Source organism: Bufo bufo, chromosome 5 (assembly GCF_905171765.1).
Source record: "Bufo bufo chromosome 5, aBufBuf1.1, whole genome shotgun sequence".
Taxonomy (NCBI): domain Eukaryota; kingdom Metazoa; phylum Chordata; class Amphibia; order Anura; family Bufonidae; genus Bufo; species Bufo bufo.
In genome coordinates this window covers 320,380,305-320,407,186 of record NC_053393.1, presented here as the reverse complement: position 1 = coordinate 320,407,186, position 26,882 = coordinate 320,380,305, and the positions used below count along the sequence as shown (strand labels likewise).

The 26,882-nt window shown below is 45.9% G+C and overlaps 1 long non-coding RNA gene across 1 annotated transcript; it reads left to right on the top strand.

The window, feature by feature from the left end:
- Nucleotides 1–1,787: 1,787 nt before the first annotated feature.
- On the top strand, nucleotides 1,788–2,367 carry LOC121002486. Its single transcript, XR_005779295.1, has 3 exons — nucleotides 1,788–1,862; nucleotides 2,001–2,061; nucleotides 2,340–2,367. It is a non-coding gene; the product is annotated as an uncharacterized LOC121002486 (long non-coding RNA).
- The last annotated feature ends 24,515 nt before the right edge of the window (nucleotides 2,368–26,882 follow it).

Here is a 26,882-nt window from a genome sequence, read left to right as displayed (position 1 = left end):
CTTTTATACATTGGGTTACAGTTAAGAGCCTACTGCCATGATGTATAAAGTCCTGCGATGGTAGGCAAAAGGTTAACAGAGGTCACTTTAATGTTGATTAAAAATTTTAAAAGAAATTGTAAATGTCAAGCAAGGTTAAAAAGTCCAAGCAAAAAGTATACATTAGGTCAAGTTAGACTTCATAGGTGAATACTCAGATTTTATTGGCACATATTAAACTGTTTTTGAATAAAGAGAAAGTATTAAACGTTTTCGGAATCGTTGCAATTTTCTTCACACCATGGCAGCAGACAAAAAACTTTGAAGTTCTTATTACCATAGCAACCAATAGCAGAGCCACTAGTATTCAGAAGAAAATTTGCCAGAACACACATCAACACAGAATGGTAAGCTGGTTAAATGCTATCTATGGATATAAAGCTTTAACTCTGCAAATTAATCTTGTTAATGGAGTGTTCTTGAACAGTCCCCAATCACAATTATTGTTTCAACTTTAATCAAAGTTAGAACATTTGACCAAAGTATTGTAAAGCATATTCTAATTTTGAATTCACAAATATGTAATACTTGCCAAAATGAATTCCACAACTGTACAGAATAATGTATAAAATACTATTAAATTATGTATTTGGTTATTTTTAAATATGATCTATTCTGACTATAAAATTTTAACTATTTATTTAGCAAAAATGTAAGGTGTATCTGTACCTGTTGTATTATCAGTTTATGATTTACAACCTTAGGCTAGGTTCCAATATGCTTCCAAATGTTGGTATTTTGTTCTGGCACAGGAAAAAAATACCAGATTTGCTGGGTCCAGCATATGCCGGACTCTGTTGGCGCTCAACAGATCCAATTTACTATAATGGAGTCAGTTAAGTCTCCAGCAAGAATACCAGCATTCTTCTGGACATAATACCACTGCATGCAATGGTATTTCAGTCTTTTTTTTGTTTTTGTTAAAAACTACAATGGAAGCTCCTGTAAGTACCTCCAATGCACATGTGAACTAAATGAATGAGCCCGCATTTACATTGTGTTTAGTCAGTGTTTAATCACTGATTGTAAGCCAAAACCAGGAGTGGAGCCTACACAGACATTAGGTAGGTATAATGGAAAGATCTGCACCTGTTCTGTGATTTTTAACTCTGTGTTAAAGCAGCCTTAGGCCTGTATTAGACCAGCAAACGTTCCTATCTGACAATCTCCTGCTCGTCAATGGAGGAGACTGCAGCTATTACATGCAGTGATCTCTTCCACAGAATGAGAAGGAGCGATCACTAATGCCATTGCTCGTCCCTATATAGAATCATTATTTGCCAGCAGTAGACCGTGATTAGACGGCATAATCTGCTTTTATAGCCTGCTTAAAAATTGAGCATTTGCTCGTTCATCGAGTAATCAGCGGCACTTATAAACAGGCAGACATTGGCGTAACTATAGGGGTCGCATCGGTCGCTGTTGCGACTGGGCCCTTAAGCCAGGGGCCCAGAGGGCCCCCCTTGCAAGTGGTGCTGTATATTTCCCTTTATAAGATGCACTGCATCTTATAAAGGGAATACTAGTGAGCGCTTCCATAACGAAAGTTCTCACTGGTCTGCAGGAGGGGGAGAGAAGCTCTGTGAGCGCTCTACAGTGGTGTTCCTGTTTCTTGGCTGCCTGCAGCATTAGGACATAGATAGCGCACTCTGACCTGACGATGCAGGAGGTCAGGTCACTGCAGCGAGGGACCTGAGAAAAGATGAGAGCCCAGGAGACAGCCTGACCGGAAGAGGAGTGGCACAGCAGGAAAGGTAAGTTTGTATATTTATTTTATAGTCTGATCTGAGGTCTTATTGGGGGTCTGAAGAGTCTGTTTGGGGGTCTGATTAGGGGTCTGAAGGGTCTGATTAGGGGTCTGAAGGATCTGATTGAGGGTCAAAAGGGTCTGATTAGTCGCCTAAAGGGTCTGAATGGTGGTCTGAAGGGTCTGATTGGGAGTCTAAAGAGTCTAATTGGAGGTCTAAAGGGTCTGATTGGTGGTCTGAAGGGTCTGATGGGTCTAAAGGGGGGTCTAGAGAAGTCTAATGGGAGTATGGAGGTCTAACGGGGGTCTGATTGCAGGTTTGAAGGTCTAATGGGGGTCCAATTGGGGCTATAGAGGTTAAATGGGAGTCCGATTGGTGGTCTTGAGGTCAAATGGGGTTCTGAATGGGTGTTTGGAAGTCTAATGGGGGTCTGATTGGGGTCTAGAGGTCTAAATAGTGGTCTGGAGGTCTTGTCTGAGGTCTAATGAGGTTCTGGAGGTCTAATGAGGGTCTTATCTGAGGTCTGATATTGGGGCGGGGTCTGACATTGAGGTCTAATGGGGGTCTGATATGGGGTCTGACAGAGGTCTTAAGGGGGTCTGGTCTGAGATAGGAGGGTCTCATCTGGGGTTTGATATGGGGGTCTGATCTGAAAGGTAAGGGGGTATGTTTTTCTACTGCCACACTATCTGTGTGGTACCAGTATTTTCAGGGGGACTATTTCTACAGTATAGTATTGGGGGGGTGGGGGGGTGGGATGTTTAAAAGGTTAGGAGGATGATGGAAAAGTAGGAAAGTAAGATGTCTGTTTGTTAAACTCTGCAGAGACAAGACGCAGCTGAAAGAAGTCACTATGGCAGTCTGGTCTGAAGGAGAAGATGAGGAAAAAGAATATCTACATCAGAGGAGACATCACTGGATAGAAGAGGTACATATGTGGGGCTGTATGCCCCTGTATGTTCTGTAGCGCTGTATGTAATGTTTTCCAAGTATGTCTTTAAAGGGGTTGTCCACTTTATTTTTCGTACGAGCGCTGCCTTCTCTGCTCTGTTTACCTGCTTACCACTGCAATTGCTGCAGTGAGCAGGTAAACAGAGCCAAGAAATCTGCTCTCATATCAGCACTGCCCTCTTTTCAAACAGCTGATCTCCCTGCAGGTCTGATATTAATGATCTATCTTTAGGATAGGTCGTCAGTAGTAAAAAGAGGACTGGAGGGAATGGGTTAGGTTGAGAATTTGGCATGTGGGGGATGTTTCAATTTTTGCCTCAGGCACCAGAAAGGCTAGGTGCACCCCTGCCCCTTGCCATAAAGCATAGTAACATAGTTACATAGTTAATACGGTTGAAAAAAACAAATGTCCATCAAGTTCAACCAAGGTATAGGTGGGGACGCGAATCCCAGAAGGAAGTGAGACTCAGATTTCTACAAGTTTTCATAAGCCTTTATGTTTTTTACTTTTAAGAATTCGTCTAAACCCTTTTTAAAACTGTCCACTGTTCCTGCTGTGACCACGTTCTGAGGAAGTCTTTTCCACAGATTCACAGTTCTTACAGTAAAGAAGCTTTGACGCTTCTAGAGACTGAACTTTTTCTTCTTCAGTCGGAGGCAGTGCCCCCTTGTCTTTTGAGCACATTTTACATGAAACAGCTTTTCGCCATATTTTCTGTATGGCCCATTTACAGTGGGATGCGAAAGTTTGGGCAATCTTGTTAATCATCATGATTTTCCTGTATAAATCGTTGGTTGTTACGATAAAAAATGTCAGTTAAATATATCATATAGGAGACACACACAGTGATATTTGAGAAGTGAAATTAAGTTTATTGGATTTACAGAAAGTGTGCTATAATTGTTTAAACAAAATTAGGCAGGTGCATAAATTTGGGCACTGTTGTCATTTTATTGATTCCAAAACCTTTAGAACTAATTATTGGAACTCAAATTGGCTTGGTAAGCTCAGTGACCCATGACTCACATACACAGGTGAATCTAATTATGAGAAAGAGTATTTAAGGGGGTCAATTGTAAGTTTCCCTCCTCTTTTAATTTTCTCTGAAGAGTAGCAACATGGGGGTCTCAAAACAACTCTCAAATGACCTGAAGACAAAGATTGTTCACCATCATGGTTTAGGGGAAGGATACAGAAAGCTGTCTCAGAGATTTCAGCTGTCTGTTTCCACAGTTAGGAACATATTGAGGAAATGGAAGACCACAGGCTCAGTTCAAGTTACGGCTCGAAGTGGCAGACCAAGAAAAATCTCGGATAGACAGAAGCGACGAATGGTGAGAACAGTCAGAGTCAACCCACAGACCAGCACCAAAGACCTACAAACATCATCTTGCTGCAGATGGAGTCACTGTGCATCGTTCAACCATTCGGCGCACTTTACACAAGGAGATGCTGTATGCGAGAGTGATGCAGAGGAAGCCTTTTCTCCGCCCACAGCACAAAAAGTGCAGCATAAGTTGGGCTAAAGCACATTTGGACAAGCCAGCTTCATTTTGGAATAAGGTGCTGTGGACTGATGAAACTAAAATGTAGTTATTTGGCCATAACAAGGGGCGTTATGCATGGAGGAAAAAGAACACAGCATTCGAAGAAAAACACCTGCTACCTACAGTAGAATATGGTGGTGGTTCCCTCATGCTGTGGGGCTGTGTGGCCAGTGCAGGGACTGGGAATCTTGTCAAAGTTGAGGGACGCATGGATTCCACTCAGTATCAGCAGATTCTGGAGACCAATGTCCAGGAATCAGTGACAAAGCTGAAGCTGCGCCGAGGCTGGATCTTTCAACAAGACAACGACCCTAAACACTGCTCAAAATCCACTAAGGCATTTATGCAGAGGAACAAGTACAACGTTCTGGAATGGCCATCTCAGTCCCTAGACCTGAATATAATTGAAAATCTGTGGTGTGACTTAAAGAGAGCTGTCCATGCTCGGAAGCCATCAAACCTGAATGAACTAAAGATGTTTTGTAAAGAGGAATGGTCCAAAATACCTTCAACCAGAATCCAGACTCTCATTGGAACCTACAGGAAGCGTTTAGAGGCTGTAATTTCTGCAAAAGGAGATCTACTAAATATTGATTTCATTTCTTTTTGTGGTGCCCGAATTTATGCAACTGCCTAATTTTGTTTAAACAATTATAGCACACTTTCTGTAAATGCAATAAACTTCATTTCACTTCTCAAATATCACTGTGTGAACCTGCTTTCATCTCTGAAGAGCACAGGGCGCCAGTGGCGAATTTGCCAATCTTGGTGTTCTCTGGCAAATGTCAAACGTCCTGCACGGTGTTGGGCTGTAAGCACAACCCCCACCTGTGGACGTCGGGCCCTCATATCACCCTCATGGAGTCTGTTTCTGACCGTTTGAGCAGACACATGCCATTTTGCAGGGCTCTGGCAGTGCTCTTCCTGTTCCTCCTTGCACAAAGGCGGAGGTAGCGGTCCTGCTGCTGGGTTGTTGCCCTCCTACAGCCTCCTCCACGTCTCCTGATGTACTGGCCTGTCTCCTGGTAGCGCCTCCATGCTCTGGACACTACACTGACAGACACAGCAAACCTTCTTGCCACAGCTCGCATTGATGTGCCATCCTGGATAAGCTGCACTACCTGAGCCACTTGTGTGGGTTGTAGACTCCGTCTCATGCTACCACTAGAGTGAAAGCACCGCCAGCATTCAAAAGTGACCAAAACATCAGCCAGGAAGCATAGGAACTGAGAAGTGGTCTCCACCTGCAGAACCACTCTTTTATTGGGGGTGTCTTGCTAATTGCCTATAATTTCCACCTGTTGTCTATCCCATTTGCACAACAGCATGTGAAATTGATTGTCACTCAGTGTTGCTTCCTAAGTGGACAGTTTGATTTCACAGAAGTGTGATTGACTTGGAGTTACATTGTGTTGTTTAAGTGTTCCCTTAATTTTTTTGAGCAGTGTATATATATATATATATATATATATATATATATATATATATATATATATGTAAAGAAAGCTGAGGTTATCATTCAATATAGCTATGTTAGAATGGATTATCTGTTTTTTTCACAGTATTAACTGTACAACTCTTGAGTCCCTGTATATTAATTCAATGAGTAATAACTATCCACAAGAAAACAGTTAAATAAGAAATTGAATTTAGCGATACCTCTATTTGCACAAATATTTAAATGTGTTTCGTTATCATGTATTAGACTTTTAAAGAGACATGAGGGGATCCTTACATATTAGGGCACAAGTTATGTTATAGTTATGGAACACTCTGGGCTTTCAGATTCATATTTACTGTTCTGGTGACCATGTGTTAAATTTCATTGTAATGCAAGCAGTAAATAAAGTCTTCCTAATATCCTATTTTATGAGCAGCAATCAATTGTGTTAAACACTTAATCCCCATGCTTGTTGATACAGTTGCATAGGCGGTCTTTAGCATGCACAACGTAGCTTTTCATCATTAGCATCATTAATTCAGATGTCCGTTGAGACTTTAATCAATGACAAGGCAACTTTAAATCTGCTGTGCTCAGTAATAAATGTAATGGTAAATGACTGATGTCGTTTGTGGGTAGAATATTGACTAATTAGGAGGGAATTAGTTAGGCATACATATTTTTTTTTTATGGACACAGATGATGACAAATCTGATGCTAACAATATAATTTGCATATGCATAATGAAAAGAATTGGTAACTCATAATAGTATCTTACCATATTTCTTGTTTTTATCTTATTACAAGTAACTGGATTTAAGTTGCATTTATATGTATTATTAAAGCTCTTGAAAGCCAAAATCTAATGTGCATATGTACAGGGGGTTTGTAGGTATACAGTGGGGGAAATAATTATTTGACCCCTCACTGATTTTGTAAGTTTGTCCAATGACAAAGAAATGAAAAGTCTCAGAACAGTATCATTTCAATGGTAGGTTTATTGTAACAGTGGCAGATAGCACATCAAAAGGAAAATCGAAAAAAAAACTTTAAATAAAAGATAGCAACTGATTTGCATTTCATTGAGTGAAATAAGTATTTGAACCCCTACCAACCATTAAGAGTTCTGGCTCCCACAGAGTGGTTAGACACTTCTACTCAATTAGTCACCCTCATTAAGGACACCTGTCTTAACTAGTCACCTGTATAAAAGACACCTGTCCACAGAATCAATCAATCAAGCAGACTCCAAACTCTCCAACATGGGAAAGACCAAAGAGCTGTCCAAGGATGTCAGAGACAAAATTGTAGACCTGCACAAGGCTGGAATGGGCTACAAAACCATTAGCAAGAAGCTGGGAGAGAAGGTGACAACTGTTGGTGCGTTTGTTCGAAAATGGAAGGAGCACAAAATGACCATCAATCGACCTCGCTCTGGGGCTCCACGCAAGATCTCACCTCGTGGGGTGTCAATGGTTCTGAGAAAGGTGAAAAAGCATCCTAGAACTACACGGGAGGAGTTAGTTAATGACCTCAAATTAGCAGGGACCACAGTCACCAAGAAAACCATTGGAAACACATTACACCGCAAAGGATTAAAATCCTGCAGGGCTCGCAAGGTCCCCCTGCTCAGGAAGGCACATGTGCAGGCCCGTCTGAAGTTTGCCAATGAACACCTGAATGATTCAGAGAGTGACTGGGAGAAGGTGCTGTGGTCTGATGAGACCAAAATAGAGCTCTTTGGCATTAACTCAACTCGCTGTGTTTGGAGGAAGAAAAATGCTGCCTATGACCCCCAAAACACCGTCCCCACCGTCAAGCATGGGGGTGGAAACATTTTGCTTTGGGGGTGTTTTTCTGCTAAGGGCACAGGACAACTTATTCGCATAAACGGGAAAATGGACGGAGCCATGTATCGTGAAATCCTGAGCGACAACCTCCTTCCCTCTGCCAGGAAACTGAAAATGGGTCGTGGATGGGTGTTCCAGCACGACAATGACCCAAAACATACAGCAAAGGCAACAAAGGAGTGGCTCAAGAAGAAGCACATTAAGGTCATGGAGTGGCCTAGTCAGTCTCCGGACCTTAATCCAATCGAAAACCTATGGAGGGAGCTCAAGCTCAGAGTTGCACAGAGACAGCCTCGAAACCTTAGGGATTTAGAGATGATCTGCAAAGAGGAGTGGACCAACATTCCTCCTAAAATGTGCGCAAACTTGGTCATCAATTACAAGAAACGTTTGACCTCTGTGCTTGCAAACAAGGGTTTTTCCACCAAGTATTAAGTCTTTTTTTGTTAGAGGGTTCAAATACTTATTTCACTCAATGAAATGCAAATCAGTTGCTATCTTTTATTTAAAGTTATTTTTTCGATTTTCCTTTTGATGTGCTATCTGCCACTGTTACAATAAACCTACCATTGAAATGATACTGTTCTGAGACTTTTCATTTCTTTGTCATTGGACAAACTTACAAAATCAGTGAGGGGTCAAATAATTATTTCCCCCACTGTAGCTATCTGCCAAGCTTGCAATTGGATGACAGCTATCTGCCGAGCTTGCATTACAGGCATCTTTAGGCTTAGGTCTACCTCCATGAGCAGCTGCCTAAGCTATTGGTAAATAATGTCATGAATATATGAAATCATTAACATACTTTTTCCCTATTACCAGACATGACATGGAACAAAAGCAGTATAAGATAAATAAGTGAACTTTATTGCAATAGTGTATCTCATTGGATTTGGTGTAGCTTGTCCAAAGAAGAATTTTGTTTTTAGCCTTAAAAGAACTGTACAGCTGAAATAAAAAAAAATTGTATATTGTTTTTGTGTTTAAAATATAAGCAATAAGACTTACTAATATTTTTGAGTCAACAAAAATATTATTGGAATGTGGGAAGAAACCAGAGTGCCTGAGGGAAACTAACTCAAGGACTTATAGAACATCATGGGGGCATTTATCATTAGAGAAGTAGTTGAAGTGAGTTTTTCTTGATTCTATGTTGGCATATTTAATCCCTCATTTATCAAATGTCGTAGGGGTATGTTGTTTGATACATTTGTTGTGTTACTGCAGTTTAGGGGACTACAACCAAACTAGGGGACTACACCTCGCTTGTCTGTGGGATTCAAATTGGTTAATAAGTTCTCCCCATGTGCTAGGGGATGCGGTCAACTTAAGAATCAAAGACCCAGACACTTTGCCGTTTTAAGAATTATATGCTGGGCAACGGCCATAGATCTAATTTATATTAGTTGTACATTGGGGGTGTAACCTACCCCCCTTAGCCATCAATTTTAATACAGCATGTACAATCACAAGCATGTATTAAAGCAACCAATCAGAAGGATAATCGTATGGAAAAATACATCTAGACATTATGTCCGGGTGCCCACTCCACAACATAATATATTTCATAATGTCTCAGTGTCTGAGTAGTTCCCTATCTATCGTGTCTAAGTTCCTTATGAATATTATGGAAAAGAACCAAAGAAAACAACTTAAAATTCATGCTCTTCATAGATGTTATATTAGCCCATTTAAGCATAAAACTTAAAAATGGAGAATACTTGACAATAAAGTACAATTAGCACAATTAATGTTCATTAACCACTTAATTTCTTTCAAATCTAGAGATGAGCGAATCGAAGCTGACTAAGTGGAATTCATTCCGAATTTCAGGAAAAATTTAATTCCCACTAAAGGCAAATTTCATCGCGCTTCGTGGTAACGAATCACATTTTTTCCTAAAATCGCTGCTGCACATGTGAGGACATGGAGAAAGGAACTCTGGGAAGGTGGGATCACCCATAATGGCATGCATGTAGCCAATCTGCAGCCAGCCAGCCCTGTGATGTCATAGCCCTAAAAATAGCAGCAGCCATCTTATATTTTGCCATTTACCAGTGTACTTAGTGAAGGGAGAGAGGTCAGCAGGCGCTAGGGACCACTTGATTATGGTGAAAAAACTATTTTTAAGTGCAGGGAAAGGATAGGGAGGAATCATTCCACAGCATTTGTGTAGAACAAGGTTCAGTGGGCGAGGTTGACTAGGCAATAGGAACAATCCTATTACACCTTGGTGCACTGACTGGGGATCCAAATTGCCATTATACAGCTCTGTCATTCCAGCAAATCCAGGGTGGGGGAGATGAGAGGGCTGGGATCTAAATCTGAAGTTTAAAGTCAGTCCACAGTGGTTTGTGATAGAGATGTGAGTTGAGCCATTGAGCCGTGTTAGGGGCTTTCGGTTGATTCCATTGTTGTGGTATTAAGGCACTATATCACTATCTATTATACACTGACTATCTATATTATATATTTGAGCTAACTATCTAATGTAAATGAAAAAGACTCAGCAAAGCACAGAGAACAGCAATGACACTGCTCTCTCTCTCTCTCTCTCTCTCTCTCTCTCTCTCTCAGAACTGCAAAAAACAGCAGAAAATGGCTGCTGGGGAGTTTCCTATATAGTAACGGGTAGGCAACTTTCCTATTGGTTGCTAGGGATGTTGCTAAGCACAGACAAAGATATTGCAGCCTTCTCATTGGCCCACAAGCAAGAAGCAGGAGGGTACTGATGGAAAAAATCTAGATTATTTCCGATTACTAAGATATAGCACTATATTCTACATCTTCTCGAATTCTCAAAGTGCCAATATTCACAATAAAATTAGCGATTAGAATATTCACGATCAATACTATATTGTACGTCTTATTTGCCCTTGTGGGGTGCAGTTATATGTTAAGCTGTGTATTTGTGGCAAAATAAAAATATATTTGCCATCCAGCATTGCACTTATCTGTTGAAAAGCCTTTTGTGTAGAGTATAAGAAGAAAAAAGTTAGGGCCTAATTGCCCTTGTGTGGTGCAGTGATATACTCTAAAGCCCAGTTTGCCGTGCATTAGTGGCAAAATAAATATATATTCGCCGTCCAGCGTTGCACTTAACTGTTGAAAAGCCTTTTTATGTAGTGTAAAAATAGAAACAAATTGCCGTTCAGCGGTGAAGTGATATATTTTACAGCCCTGTTTGCTGTGTATTAGTGGCGAAATAAAAAGCATTGCAATTATCTGTTGAAAATCCTTTTGTGTCGTGTAAAAGTAGAAAAAAATTAGGGCCTAATTGCCCTTGTGCGGTGCAGTGATATACTCTAAAGGCCAGTTTTCCAGTTATTAGTGCCGAAATAAAAAATATCGCCATCCAGCGTTGCACTTATGTGTTGAAAAGCCTGTTGTGTTGTGTAAAAGTAGAAAAAACATAGGGCCTAATTGCCCTTGTGTGGGTGCAGTGATATATTCTAAAGGGCAGTTTGCCGTGTATTAGTGGCGAAATAAAAATATATTCTCTGTCCAGCGTTGCACTTATCTGTTGCCTGTTGTGTTGCGTAAAAATAGAAAAAAATTAGAGCCTAATTGCCGTTCAGCTGTGCAGTGATATATTCTAAAGCCCTGTTTGCCGTGTATTAGTGACAAAATAAAAATGTATTCACCGTTCAGCGTTGCCTTATCTGTTGAAAAGCCTGTTGTATTGTGTAAAAGTGGAAAAATATTAGGGCCAAATTGCCGTTCAGCTGTGCAGTGATATATTCTAAAGCCCTGTTTGCCGTGTATTAGTGACAAAATAAAAATGTATTCGCCATTCAGCGTTGCACTTACCTGTTGAAAGGCCTGTTGTGTTCTGTAAAAGTAGAAAAATATATTAGGGCCAAATTGCCGTTTAACGGTGCAGTGATATATTCTAAAGCCCTGTTTGCTGTTTATTAGTGGCAAAATAAAAAATATTTGATCTAACATTTAGTTATTTGATCTAACAGTATGTCAGACAGAGAAGTTCCAGGCCCTGCATAGGGGAGTGGCAAAGGTCTAAATGTTTCTGGCACAGGCAGAAGTGGCAGCAAAGTAAGGGACTGTAGCAGCAGGGGTCACTTTGAGAGGCCTGAGCTCTCAGTGTCAGCTAGCGGTTGTCGTGACCAGCAACCCAGCGGTTCTTAAATGGTTGACTCGATCTTCGACTGCATCGCAAGTGACATCAGATACTCCCAGCCAAGCATCGTTGGGTTCGTCAGACACAACCCTTAGTTGGCATGGCCCGGGAGCAGGCCCTGTGCTCTCACCTGTCCTTAACCAGCCTCAGACTTGAGAAAGCTCGTTGGAAGAATGAGTGAAACGTTTTCAAGAAATCTACAGTACGTCCAGTTTCCTTGATTTATTCTTTACAGATATTTAACCTGCCTCTGTCCATTTCTGTTCCCTCACCAAGAAGTATTATATGCCATAGGCTCGGCTCCACTTTTCAGTGAGGAAGAGCTACTAGAGGACAGTCGGCAGCTACTGCCCAGCCAAGATCCGGAGGACAATCCGCCGTTTCCTCCGGTAGGCGGGCAAGTAGTGATGAGGACAGTGGCGTGGGAGCTGGTGTTGCGAGTGGTCAGGCTCCTGACCCAGATACCGTTGAAAAGGATATCAGTGACGTGCAGACAGTACTCGACGATGATGATGTAGCTGATCGCAATTGGGAGCCTGGTGATGAAGGGGCTTTATCATCATCGGGAGTAATGGGTGGCAGCTTGCCCATGAGCCCGCAAGTCGCTAGCATGGGTGGGAGTCAGCAAGGTGGCAGCAGTGGGAGGTCGGTAGCCAAACGCGCCCGGGGTAGACCACCCGCTTCGTGGGAGCCTACCTGCCCGGGAAGTAGCGGTGCAGGGGTTCAAGGAGGCAGTGGCGGCAGCAGTCAGTCACTGTGCAGTGTTGAGGGTAAAATTACCTACTCAGCAGTGTGGCAGTTTTTTTTAAAGCCGCCGGAGGAGGTGAACGTGGCCATATGTAGAATCTGTGGGCAGAGGGTGAAGCATGGCCAGGGTGCTAATGTTGTCACTATGGACCTGGGTCAACATATACAGCGTCGCTATAAAGTGGCCAGGGAAAACCGTGGCTGACTTTGATGTGGTGGTCCTGCCTGTCGCAGCAACCGTTGCATCACCCAGTGGCACGCAGCCAGTTTCTGGCAGTCAAGGCTCCACCACCTCTGCCGAAGGTAGCTGTCTGTCCTTCCCATCATCTGCCGGTCCTGATGCTCCTGATCCTCCTCGTCACTCATTTCGTCCGCAATCAATCACCAAAGCGATTTCCAAGAGACAACAGTATGCTCACATGCATCCAACGGCTCAGAAGCTGAACGTGCTCCTGTCCAAGTTGCTGGTGTTGCAGTCCCACCTTTTCCAAGTGGTGGACTCTGCACTTTTCAGAGAACTGATGGCTTGTGCTGAGCTGAGGTGGAGAGTCCCAAGCTGTCATTTCTTTGCCCAAAAGGCAGTACCAGTCCTGCACACACATGTAAAACAGAAGGCGGGCCAGTCCTTGAGCCTGTCGGTATCTGCACGGCAGCGACGACGTGTGAAGCTGTAACTACGGTCAGAGACAGTACATGTCTTTTACGGCCCACTGGGTGAATGTGGCTCCTACACAGCCACACTACCAACTTGGCCAGGTGACCCAGTTTCCGCCTCCACGTTCTCATGCCATTAGTCCCGCAACAATGTTCGCCTCTGCCTCCTCATCCTCCACCATGTCTTCAGCCTCCACTGCAGGGACAATGCACAGTGCCCCTCCAGCATACCACATGTGCAGGGCATGGCGGTGTCATGCTGTTCTGCACCTCGTTTGCCTACTCCATGTCCTTCATCAAGACATTGAATCCCGGCTTTCTTCTCGACAACTAAAAATCGGAACCATGGTGATCGACAACGGGAAGAACATTGTGTCGGTGGTACGTCAATGAGGGCTGAACCATGTGCACTGCATAGCACACGTGTTCAATCTGGTTGTCAAGCAGTTCCTGAAGCCTTCCACCCATCTGCAAGGCATCCTAAAAATGGCTAGGAAACTTTGCATGCACTTTAGACACAAAGCACACCCTCCTTGAGCTACAGCGGCAAAACAGCATCCCAGCATATGCAACGTTTCCACCCATTGGAATTCCACCCTCCATATGTTGGTGTCATGCCCTGCCCTGTGAGTGATCTGAGAAGGTCTGTCAGACTTGCGCCTATCTGACAGATTGCTTTGTTGTGTTGTTGGGCAGGGTCCCACCTCCTCGCAGGTTCTGCTCATTAGTCAGTTAGTGATGCTATTTATCTCCGCCTCTCACTATAGCCCTTGCTATTTATAGTTTCTTCTGGAGTTTTCTGCTGGTGCTTGATGGATCTCCTGCTCCCAGTCCGTCTTGAGATAAGTCCTCTTTTCTTCTGTTTTGTTGTATTTCCTGGCTAGGCCTTAGGAAGACACTGGTTACTTCATCTCTTGCAAGGAACCGGTTGTCTTATCACCTGTTCCCTAGCTGAGGGTCTCTTTCAGTTGCAGCAGGTATTAGGTTCCAGTGCATGAACACTTCTACCATTGGGATTTGTACATGTTGTTAGCAGTGAGGGAAAGGCTTAGGATTTGTCAGGTGGTGACCATTTCCTGTTCCTTAGCTGTGGGGCCTAGCCTGGTGTTTTGTTACCTGTTAGTTGTGTTTGGTTTGCTTTCCTTCCCTCACCTTCCGTGACAGTTAGACCGACTGTACGAACAGAGAAAGGCCATAAATGATTTCCTGATGATCCAAGTGGACAGGACTACTCCCCTGTGTAACTTTGATGTCAGCCAGTGGCAGCTCATGCGTAACACCTGCCGTTTGCTCAGGCCCTTTGAGGAGGCCACGTTATTTGTCAGTCGCGAGGACTAAGGAATAAATTATGTCATTCCACTGCTTCATGTCCTGGAACAGATGCTGGTAAATATGGCTGGCCAGGGGACTGGAGACGTAACATCTAGATCTCACAGCCACATAATACCTATGGGGGCTGAACTGGAGGAGGAGGAGGACATTGGAGCACAAGCAATATGTAGCAAAATGGGTGATTTTTCTACACAGGTGACATGAGAGGATGAGCAGGATGAGGAAGACACTGAGAGGGAGGACAAACTGAACTACTATAGAGACACCCTATGTAGTCAGTTGGCCGCTGCCTATCTGCGCCATCGTCCATTCTCTCGCAGGTCTGACCAGGGGGGCCCTCTACGCTCACGTTCCCCTGCCATGGCTACTAGGGATGGGTGGGGTAGCAGGAGCAGTACCAGCTCCATCAGCGGCAACCTGAGTCTGGAGTCGCTGATGAGCAGCTTTCTTCACCCGCCTAGTGAAGAAACTACTCACCAGCAGCAGCATCTAGACCTTGAGCAGAAACTGAGAAACTGAACTAGCAGGTGATGGCATACTTAGAGTGCACCCTGCCAGCCGTCATTGAATATCCGCTGGACTACTTGGCAGTCAAACTGGATTTGTGGCCACAACTGGCAGAGTTTGCCCTGGAAAAGCTGTCATGCCCGGCCAGTAGTGTGGCATCAGAGCGGGTGATTAGTGCTGCGGGGGTCATAGTTACCACAAGAAGAACTCGCCTGTCCACCTAAAATGTGGAGAGACTGACATTTGTCAAGATGAATCAGACGTGGATCAGTCAGGATTTCCACCCACCCATTCCTGATGCATCAGACTAGATCATCCATGGTGCCACACCAACACTTTGATAAAAGAGACTGGTTTCTTCTGGCTACCTGTCTCAGCTACTATTCTGATACTGCCTCCCGCTTGATGCCACACATCTGATGCCAAGTGCTGCTTCTTTCACCCACCATCTTCAGCGGGTACTGGTATTGCCACCCACCTCCACACTATGTCACCTTGCTATTCTGTGGCCTCCTGATGCTGCCGCTACCTCCATAAAATGGCACCTTGCCATTCTGTGGCCTCCTGATACTGCCACCACCTCCAAACTATGTCACCTTGCCACTTTGCGGTCTCCTCATGCTGCTGCCACCTCCACACTATCTCATATTGCCACTCTGTGGCCTCCTGATGCTGCCACCACCTCCAAACCATGTCAACTTGCCACTCTGTGGTCTCCTCATGCTGCTGCCACTTCCACACTATGTCGCCTTGCCACTCTGTGGCTTCCTGATGCTGCCGCCACCTCCAATCTATGTCAACTTGCCACTCTGTGGTCTCCTCATGCTGCTGCCACTTCCACACTATGTCACCTTGCCACTCTGTGGCCTCCTGATGCTGCCGCTACATCCACAATAAGGCACCTTGCCATTCTGTGGCCTCCTTATGCTGCTGCCACCTCCAAACTATGTCACCTTGCCACTCTGTGGTCTCCTCATGCTGCTGCCACCTCCACACTATGTCATCTTGCCACTCTGTGGCCTCCTGATGCTGCCGCCACCTCCAAACTATGTCAACTTGCCACTCTGTGGTCTCCTCATGCTGCTGCCACTTCCACACTATGTCACCTTGCCACTCTGTGGCCTCCTGATGCTGCCGCTACCTCCACAATATGGCACCTTGTCATTCTGTGGCCTCCTGATGCTGCTGCCACCTCCAAACTATGTCACCTTGCCACTCTGGCCTTTTGATGCTGCTGCCACCTCCGCACTATGGCACCTTGCCACTTTGTGGCCTCCTGATGCTGCTGCCACCTCTACACTATGTCAGATTGCTACTCTGTGGTCTTCTCATGCTGCAGCCACCTCCACACTATGTCACCTTTCCACTCTGTGGCCTCCTGATGCTGCCGCCACCTCTACACTATGTTACTTTGCCACTCTGTCGCCTCCTGATGTTGCTGCTACCTCCACACTATGTCACCTTGCCATTCTGTGGTCTCTTCATGCTGCTGCCACCTCCAAACTATTGTCACGGATGGTGTACAGGAAACAAGATGATACAAATAACATACGATGACTCACTGGATCCACAACTAAGGAACAAAAAGGGAGACCCCTGCAATCGACCTGCCGCTCTCCCTTATTGCTCAGCCTATGCGACCACTCTAAAGGTGAATGGGCGCATATCCACGTACCTCGGCTATCTGAACCTGAAGGCCCTACAATAGTGAGGGGACACGACCACCGGCTCCCTACACAAACACGGAGGGAGTCAGGGTCACCTGGATCCAGACAACAGAAAATCATAAATACATAAACAACACTTATCTGCAGACGAACTGAGAACTGGTAGCTGGGAGCTGAAGACAGCATGCACACTCATTCCAGGAAGTTGTATTAGCCACACCCAACTACCTTATGGGGGAGAATATAAAGGGAGGTAATGAGTCTGACTGCATGACAGCTGAGATAGCCTAACGAGGTGAGGAACAGAAACCAAAACAAAGAAACTCAAGGGGGAGGATCTGAACGGCTCCTGTCAGAACTTCTCAGCTGTCTGCTTGTGACAGTACCCCTCCCTCTAGGAGTGGACTCCGGACACTCAGGGCCCACCTTCTCAGGATGGGACCTATGGAAAGCCCTGATGAGGCGAGAGGCCTTAATGTCCGTCACTGGGAGCCACATCCTCTCCTCAGGACCATAACCCTCCCAATGAACGAGGTACTGGAGGGAACCGCGGACAAGACGAGAATCCACAATCCTAGAAACCTGAAATTCAAGATTCCCATCAACCATAATCGGAGGAGGAGGCAAAGGTGAGGGTACAATAGGTTGAACATAAGGTTTCAATAAGGACTTATGGAAAACATTATGGATCTTCCAAGTCTGAGGAAGATCAAGACGGTAGGCAACAGGATTGATGACAGACAGGATCTTGTAAGGCCCAATAAACCTAGGACCCAACTTCCAGGAGGGAACCTTCAATTTGATATTCTTGGTAGACAGCCACACCAAATCACCAACATTCAGGTCCGGACCAGGCATACGTCTCTTATCCGCCACACGCTTATATCTCTCACTCATATTCTTTAGATTATCCTGAATATTTTGCCAAATAGATGACAAAGACGAGGAGAATCTGTCCTCATCAGGCAAACCAGAAGAGCCCTCTCCAGAGAAAGTCCCAAACTGCGGATGAAACCCATATGCACCAAAAAATGGTGACTTATCAGAGGACTCCTGACGACGGTTATTTAAAGCAAACTCAGCAAGGGACAAAAACGAACACCAATCCTCCTGATTCTCCGCCACAAAACAGCGCAGATATGTCTCCAGATTCTGATTGACACGCTCTGTCTGGCCATTCGACTGCGGATGGAAAGCAGAAGAGAATGACAAGCGAACCCCCAAGCGAGAACAGAAAGCCTTCCAGAATCTGGAAACAAACTGCGTGCCCCTATCAGAGACTATGTCAGAAGGAATCCCATGCAATTTGACAATGTGGTCAACAAATGCCTGCGCCAGCGTCTTAGCATTGGGCAAACCGGGAAAAGGGATAAAGTGCACCATTTTGCTAAAACGGTCCACCACCACCAGAATCACAGACTTCCCCGAGGAACGAGGCAAGTCCGTTATGAAGTCCATGGACAGATGTGTCCAAGGACGGGAAGGAATGGGCAAAGGAAGGAGAGGACCTGATGGCCGTGAGTGAGGGACCTTGGCACGAGCGCAAGTCTCGCAAGCTGCCACAAAACCCTCAACCGACTTACGAAGCGCAGGCCACCAGAATCTCCGAGCAATGAGATCCAGTGTGGCTCTTGTCCCCGGGTGCCCAGCAAGGACCGTATCATGGTGTTCTTTAAAAATCTTGTGTCTCAAAGCGAGAGGCACAAACAACCTCCCAGGAGGACAAAGATCAGGAGCTTCTGACTGGGCTGCCTGCACCTCTGCCTCCAATTCAGGAAAAAGAGCAGAGACCACCACACCTTCAGCTAAAATGGGACCCGGGTCTTCAAAATTCCCACCTCCCGGGAAACAACGTGACAGGGCATCTGCCTTCACATTCTTAACCCCAGGGCGGAACGTAACAACAAAATTAAACCTTGAAAAGAACAAAGACCATCTGGCCTGTCTCGGGTTCAGACGCTTGGCTGACTCCAAGTAGGCCAGATTTTTATGGTCAGTAAACACGGTAATAGGGTGTCTGGCTCCCTCTAGCCAATGGCGCCATTCCTCAAAAGCCAACTTGATGGCCAACAATTCCCTATCTCCCACATCATAATTTCTCTCTGCGGAGGAGAGCTTCTTTGAGAAAAAGGCACACGGTTGCCATTTGGCAGGAGAGGAACCCTGAGACAAGACCGCCCCCACCCCTACCTCAGAAGCATCAACCTCAACTATGAAGGGTAAGGAAACATCAGGTTGTACTAGGATGGGAGCGGAAGCAAAACTCTCCTTGATATCAGAAAAGGCCTTACGCGCCTCTACCGACCAGGAAGAAAAATCTACCCCCTTTCTGGTCATATCCGTGAGTGGTTTAACAACAGAGGAATAATTCAAAATAAATTTCCTGTAATAATTAGCAAAGCCCAAAAAACGCATCAGCGCCTTCTGATTCTCAGGAAGCTCCCACTCAAGCACAGCGCGGACCTTCTCGGGGTCCATGCGAAAACCAGAAGCGGAGACAAGAAACCCCAGAAATTGGATCTCTGGAACCGCAAACACACATTTTTCCAGTTTCGCGTATAATTTATTCTCCCGCAGGATGAGTAAGACCTGACATAAGTGTTCCTTATGAGATTTGAAATCAGGAGAAAAAATCAAAATGTCATCCAAATACACTAATACAAATTTTCCCATTAAATGATAAAAAATGCTGTTGACGAAATGCTGAAAAACGGCTGGGGCATTCATCAAACCAAAAGGCATAACCAAATTCTCAAAATGGCCCTCAGGGGTATTGAAAGCCGTCTTCCATTCGTCTCCTTCTCTGACCCTAACCAGGTTGTATGCCCCTCTTAGGTCTAATTTGGAAAAGACTTTCGCCCCAACAACCTGGTTAAACAAATCTGGGATTAAAGGAAGCGGATACGGATCACGAATAGTGATACTGTTCAGTTCCCTGAAATCCAGACAAGGTCTTAAAGAACCATCTTTTTTCTTAACAAAGAAAAAACCAGCGGCAACAGGTGACTTTGAGGGTCGTATGTGTCCTTTTCTCAGACTCTCAGAGATATAAGCACGCATCGCGACCCTCTCAGGTTGGGAAAGATTGTATAAACGAGATTTAGGCAGCTTGGCACCTGGGATGAGATCAATAGGGCAATCATACTCCCTGTGCGGAGGCAAATCCTGAACTCCACTCTCAGAGAAAACATCCAAAAATTCAGAGAGGAAAGGTGGTACAGTTTTAGTAGAAACCTCAGAAATAGATGTTATGAGGCAATTCTCCCTGCAAAAGTCACTCCAACCATTTATTTGCCTCGCTGGCCAATCAATGGTGGGGTTATGTTTAGAGAGCCAGGGTAGCCCCAACACTAGAGGAGTAGGCAAACCGCTAAGGACGAAACATGACACATCCTCAACATGAGTATCATTCACAATTAAACGGATATTGTGAACTATGCCCTTTAATGATTTCTGAGAAAGTGGAGCTGAATCAATAGAAAAAACAGGAATATTTTTTCGCAAAGTGCAAACCTGGAAACCATGAGTTATTGCAAATTGGTTATCAATGAGGTTGACAGCTGCTCCACTATCCACAAAAATCTCACAAAAAATGCTCTTGCTCTCTAGCGCCACCCTAGCAGGCAGGACAAAACGGGAACTACAAGCAAAAGACAATTCTTCAATTTCCGCCTCAACCCTGCCAATAGTAACAGACGGAATATTCTTAAAAGATTTCTTCCTTTTTGTCTCTTTATTACTCCCAGAAAACTGCCTGAATCTCCTAGAGGGACAAACATTTGCCAGATGATTTATACCTCCACAACAAAAGCAAACCCTCCCCTGCGGGCTGAATCTTCTATTGTCAGAGGCAATCAACCCCAGCTGCATGGGCTCCTGCTCAGAAGGGGCTGACAGCGACTGAGACCCCTGTGCACAGAATGACACCGCTGCACTGTCCCGGGACTGAGCATGATAAGAAGGAGAAATCTCTCCTCTTTCTCTAAGACGCCTGTCAATACGAACAGCCTGAGACATAGCAGAATTCAAGGAGGTAGGTCTTTCATGAAAGGCAAATGCATCTTTCAATCCCTCAGAAAGACCATAACAAAATTGACTTCGGAGTGCAGCATCATTCCAACCCGTATCTGCTGCCCATCTCCGAAATTCTGAGCAGTATATCTCTGCGGATTGTTTACCCTGGCATAACAGACGTAGTCTAGACTCAGCCAGAGCAATACGATCCGGATCATCATATATCTGACCCAGGGCTAAAAAGAATTCATCCACTGAACGGAGGGGTTGTGCCCTCTCCGGCAGCGAAAAGGCCCAGGACTGAGCATTACCCCTGAGCAGCGATATAATGATGCCCACCCTTCGTTCTTCATCACCGGAAGAATGGGGAAGAAGGCGAAAATGGAGTTTGCAGGCCTCTCTAAAACGTACAAAATTCTCACTACCCCCGGAAAACGTATCCGGGAGCGAAATCTTAGGCTCAGCACAAACTCCATGAACGCAAGCTGAACCGGTCACTTGAAACTGAGAAAAAGTCTTACGGAGATCAGCTACCTCCAAAGCAAGACCCTGAAAGCGTTCAGCCAAAAGTGAAACCGGATCCATGCTAGACGGTTTTGGTGGCTGATAATGTCACGGATGGTGTACAGGAAACAAGATGATACAAATAACATACGATGACTCACTGGATCCACAACTAAGGAACAAAAAGGGAGACCCCTGCAATCGACCTGCCGCTCTCCCTTATTGCTCAGCCTATGCGACCACTCTAAAGGTGAATGGGCGCATATCCACGTACCTCGGCTATCTGAACCTGAAGGCCCTACAATAGTGAGGGGACACGACCACCGGCTCCCTACACAAACACGGAGGGAGTCAGGGTCACCTGGATCCAGACAACAGAAAATCATAAATACATAAACAACACTTATCTGCAGACGAACTGAGAACTGGTAGCTGGGAGCTGAAGACAGCATGCACACTCATTCCAGGAAGTTGTATCAGCCACACCCAACTACCTTATGGGGGAGAATATAAAGGGAGGTAATGAGTCTGACTGCATGACAGCTGAGATAGCCTAACGAGGTGAGGAACAGAAACCAAAACAAAGAAACTCAAGGGGGAGGATCTGAACGGCTCCTGTCAGAACTTCTCAGCTGTCTGCTTGTGACAACTATTAGCGTTGAGCACGAATATTCGAATAGCTAATTTTTATCGCAACTATCGCCACTTCGAAAATTCACAAATATTTAGAATATAGTGCTATGTATTCGTTATACATTCGTCTGAAGCAAGGGAAGTGGCTGCCACAGTGAAAATTGCTGACAGCCTCTCCTCTAAACAATCTCAGGAAGCCAGGGAGTTTGTTAGTCGGAACACGGATGTGTTCTCAGACCTCCCTGGATGCACTTCCATAGTCCGACATGACATTATCACTGAGCCTCAGGAAAAAGTCAGGTTAAAACCATACTGGGTACCCGAGGCTCGGCGACAAGCCATAGCGGAGGAAGTGCAGCTAATGCTCCAGCTAGGTGTCATCGAGGAGTCAAAAAAGTGAATTGGCAGTCCGATAGTCTTGATACCCAAGACGGATGGGACATTGCGGTTCTGTAACGACTTCCGCAAACTGAATGAGGTGTCCAAGTTTGACGCATATCCCATGCCCCGAGTGGATCAGCTTATTGAGAAGTTGGGCCAAGCATGGTATTTTTCTGTGTTGGACCTCACCAAAGTGTACTTGCAGGTACCCTTGATGGAGGATGCCATGGAAAAAAATGCTTTCATCACACCAGAGGGGCTGTATCAGTACAAGGTATTACCCTTTGGTCTACAAGGCGCTCCTGCCACGTTTCAAAGGCTAATGGACAATGTCCTCCGTCCACATCGTCGGTACGCTTCGGCGTACCTGCACAATATCGTTATCCACAGCACCGACTGGGAAAGTCACCTACCTAAAGTACAGGCTGTAGTGGACTCCCTTAGGAAGGCTGGCTTCACTGATAACCCAAAAAAGCGAGCAATAGGGTTCGAAGAGACCAAGTACCTGGGGTATGTAATTGGGCGCAGAATTATCAAACCTCAGGTGAACAAAATTGAGGCAATTAGGAATTGGCCCCGACCTGTCACTACTCGGCAAGTAAAGTCGTTCCTGGGTATGGTGGGGTACTATATGAGGTTTGTCCCCAATTTTGCTACAGTTGCCGCACCATTGACAGGCCTTTTGAAGGGATGCAAGTCAGTGACGGTTCAGTGGAATGAGCAGGCGGAAAAGGTTTTCTCCGCTTTAAAGTCTGCCCTGTGTGGGTCCCCTGTATTGGTGATGCCTGACTTCAAGAGGGAGTTAGTGGTACAGACCGATGCTTATGAAGTAGGCCTCGTTGCTGTAATCTCTCAGGACATCAATGGGGAGGAACATCCTGTTGTTTTCCTGAGCAGAAAGCTTACCCCAGCCGAGACTAGGTACAGTATAGTGGAGAGAGAGAGTGCCTGGCTATCAAGTGGGCACTCGAGTCTCTCCACTATTACCTGTTGGGGAGAAAGTTACGTCTGGTGACCGACCACTCCCCTCTCAAGTGGATGAGCCAGGCCAAAGAGATGAATGCTTGGGTCACCAGGTGTTTTTGTCATTATAAAACTTTAAATTTTCCATGAAACATAGGGCAGGCAGGTCACAGGGAATCGCATATGCCCTGTTCTGGGTACACTGTCTGGTGGGTATTCACCCCCTTAGGGTTGAACAAAGGGGGGGAGGTATGTAGGAAGGCATAAGGGGCCGTCATTGATGGAAGGTATGTGTCACTGAGATTCCTGGCCTCGGTGAAGTAAGAGCCGGTAGTTTTAAATGTCAGCGGCAGCTAGTGCTGACTGACACTGTTTGTTGTTAGTATAGCTGTAAAGCCGATCCGGGCCGGCTCTTACTGGGAGTAGCCAAAGTGCTGGGTGGGTGGCTGCTCCCCACGCTCCAGGCCGGGTCTTTTTGGCCTATATAAAACCCAGCTAGCAGTCTTAGCTGGGTGTGGATGATCCTCCATCTGACAAGGAAGCTGTGGAGACTCTGTTTTGGGATCTGTGAATTGGTGCTGTGCTAAAGGATTGAAAGCCGCATGCTGGAAAACAGTCACCTAAAGCCTGCTGTGGACAGCTGGGGGAAAGACTGCTAACCAGGTGAGTATTTTGCTCTATGGACATTGAATGGTGTGAACAAAAACCAAGACTGTGAACGGTCATTTTGTGTTTCCTTATGTGTGAATAAACACCAAACTGTTTAAGTTAAAGACTTTGTGATTGCCTCTATACTGCGTCCACTAGCCTGTCTACCAGAGCAAACCCCCATAATTGGTGTCGGATGCAGGCAAACGCAGTGAGGCAGGCCTGAAGGCCGAAAAGTTTTTTTGTTTTCCCCGGGCAAAAGTCCATGTCCTGTGTTACGCAAGGTTACGACCCATGTCCCCTGACAAGATGGAGGCGGTCGTGAAAGCCCTCGTGGAGGCTAACTTGCAGCAGTGGGAGGCTAACAAACAGCAGCAGGAAACTAACCAGCTGCTATTACAACATGTAATGGCATTGTTAAGCGGCCAGAGCATCCCAGAACGTCCACGATGCCTGGAAAGCTGTCCGTGTGGCGATCCCTAAGATGTCCCCTTCGGATGACGTCGAAAACTATCTGGCGATGTTTGAAAGGGTGACCATGAGGGAGAAGTTACCCCGAGACCAGTGGGCTAAGGTTGGCACTCCGTTCTTGGCGTCTAGACCCCAGCAAGTGTTTTTTTATCTCCCCGATGATCAAGTGGCCGACTACCCGACCGGTAGTGAGATCCTGGCGAGACTGGGGGTGAATGCATTGGTTTGGGCTCAGCGGGTGCACCAGTGGGAATTTAACTCAGCTGAACCTGCCAGACCACAATATTATGACCTGCAACACCGGTTACAGAAATCGCTGCAGCCTGACACATTGACTCCCACTACTATGCTGGACCGTCTGTTGGCGGATGTGTTTTGGAGGGCTTTGCCGTACCCTCTTCAGCACTGGATCGGCCAGGTGTCTCCTGATAATCCATTAGAGATGTTCGACCTGGTGGAGCGCTACAAGGCCAGAAATTTGCAGGGGGGTTATTTTGGGAGGGGGCCAGTCAAACCCCCAAAATCTCCACCCCAGACCCGGCGGCCAGTGCCAACCAAACCTGCCCAGGACGTATCCCCTGCAGACCCAGCCCCGGTGGTTTGATGGCAGTGTCACGAGCCTGGACACATAAGGGCCAACTGTCCCCATGAATACCAACTATGGCTACCACCATTCATTGTATGCCAGGAAGCTGTGTGCCACAGGAACCTACAAGACTGTAGACAATAGCCACCTGTGCCAGGTGTAAGTGGGGGACACTCTGGCAGTGGCACTGCTGGATTCAGGGAGCCTGGTGTCCCAGGTAAGAGCTTCCCTAGTGAGGTCCGTCGAGTATACTGACCGAAGGGTCGGCGTTGTGTGCATTCATGGCGACTTAAAAGACTATCCTACCTCCCTGGTCTCTCTATCAACGGTGGCCGTCAGGTGGACTTATGAGGTGGCAGTCACCACAAAATTACCGTATGAACTAAAAATTGGGAGAGACTTCCCCGGTTTCCCGGCACTATGGCCGGATACGAAAGTTACCCATGTCGGACTATGGAAGTTAGCAATGAGACAGATGTGACCCTAGCAGAGTGGCCTGGCTCAGGGGGAGACCAGAACCCTGGGAGCCTGAGTCCAAAGGACCAGCGGTAGGGGTGACTGCCACTTCGGTGGAAAAGGGGGATACAACCCCACTAAGTGCGATGGTGGAAGACAGGGAAGACTTGCCGACAGGTCCAGAGCTAGCCGACCTCAATGTCTTCGGGGATCATTTTTGTACTGCACAACATCGGGACCCAACCCTATCCTGAGTCTGGGAAAATGTATTAATAATAGATGGGGAATCACAACAATCGGGGGCAGAGTCGGTGTTTCCCCATTTTGTGGTTCATCAAGAGATGAGTAAACCAGCTGCAAGGTGAATCCATTGAACAATTGGTGGTGCCCCAGGCTTATCGCAAACTGGTGTTAGAATTAGCCCACCAGCATGTTCTTGGGGGTCATCTGGGAATGCAAAAAACTCAGGACTGGATTCTACAGTTATTTTACTGGCCCAGTTTGTTCAGAAAGGTAGAAGAATATTGTAAGTCTTGCCCAACCTGCCAGATAACGAGCCCTCAGCCACATTTCTGTAGTCCCATGGTACCCCTTCCGATTATCGAGGCCCCATTCGAGCAAATCGCTTTGGATCTCATAGGCCCAGTACCGAAGTCTGCTAGAAGACACCAACACATCTTGGTTGTCCTCGACTACACCACTCGGTACCCGGAGGCGGTGCCACTGCAGCATACATCAGCCAAACCCATAGCTAAGGAGTTAAAGTAGATGTTTTTTCGCTTGGGTCCGTCTAAGGAGGTTCTGACTGACCAAGGGACCCCGTTTATGTCCAAGGTCATGAGGGAACTCTGTAAGTTGCTCCATATAAAACAGCTACGGACGTCCGTGTATCATCCGCAAATGGATGGCCTGGTAGAGAGGTTTAATCAAACATTAAAAAGTATGCTAAAAAGAGTGGTCTCTAAAGATGGGAGGGACTGGGACCTTCTTCTGACCCATCTCATGTTCGCAGTGCGAGAGGTGCCCCAGGCCTCTACTGGGTTCTCGCCCTTCGAACTGCTATACGGCAAACACCCTCGCGGTCTGTTGGACATGGCCAAAGAGGTGTAAGAACAACAACCCACACTGCACAGAAGGATTGTTGAGTATGTCACCCAGATGTAAGGACGGATGGAAACAGTTTTACCTCTGCTCAGGGAGCATATGGAGGCAACGCAGCGAACTCAGAGTAGGATCTATAATCGGCAGGCTCGGGTCTGGACCTTTAACCCGGGTGATCGGGTATTGGTTCTTGTACCAACTGTAGACAGTAAGTTCCTAGATAGGTGGCAGGGGCCCTACGAGGTGCTTGAAAAAATTGGAGAGCTAGATTACAAGGAACACCAGCCAGGGAGGCGAAAGCCGGAGCAGGTGTACCATGTGAATCTGCTCAAACCCTGGAAAGATAGGGAAACCTGTACGAAAGACAGCTCATGACTAGGATTCCTAGGGGAAGCAGTTTCGGCCTCTCTGTCTGAAGCAAGGGAAGTGGATGCCACAGTGAAAATTGCTGACAGCCTCTCCTCTAAACAAGCTCAGGAAGCCAGGGAGTTTGTTAGTCGGAA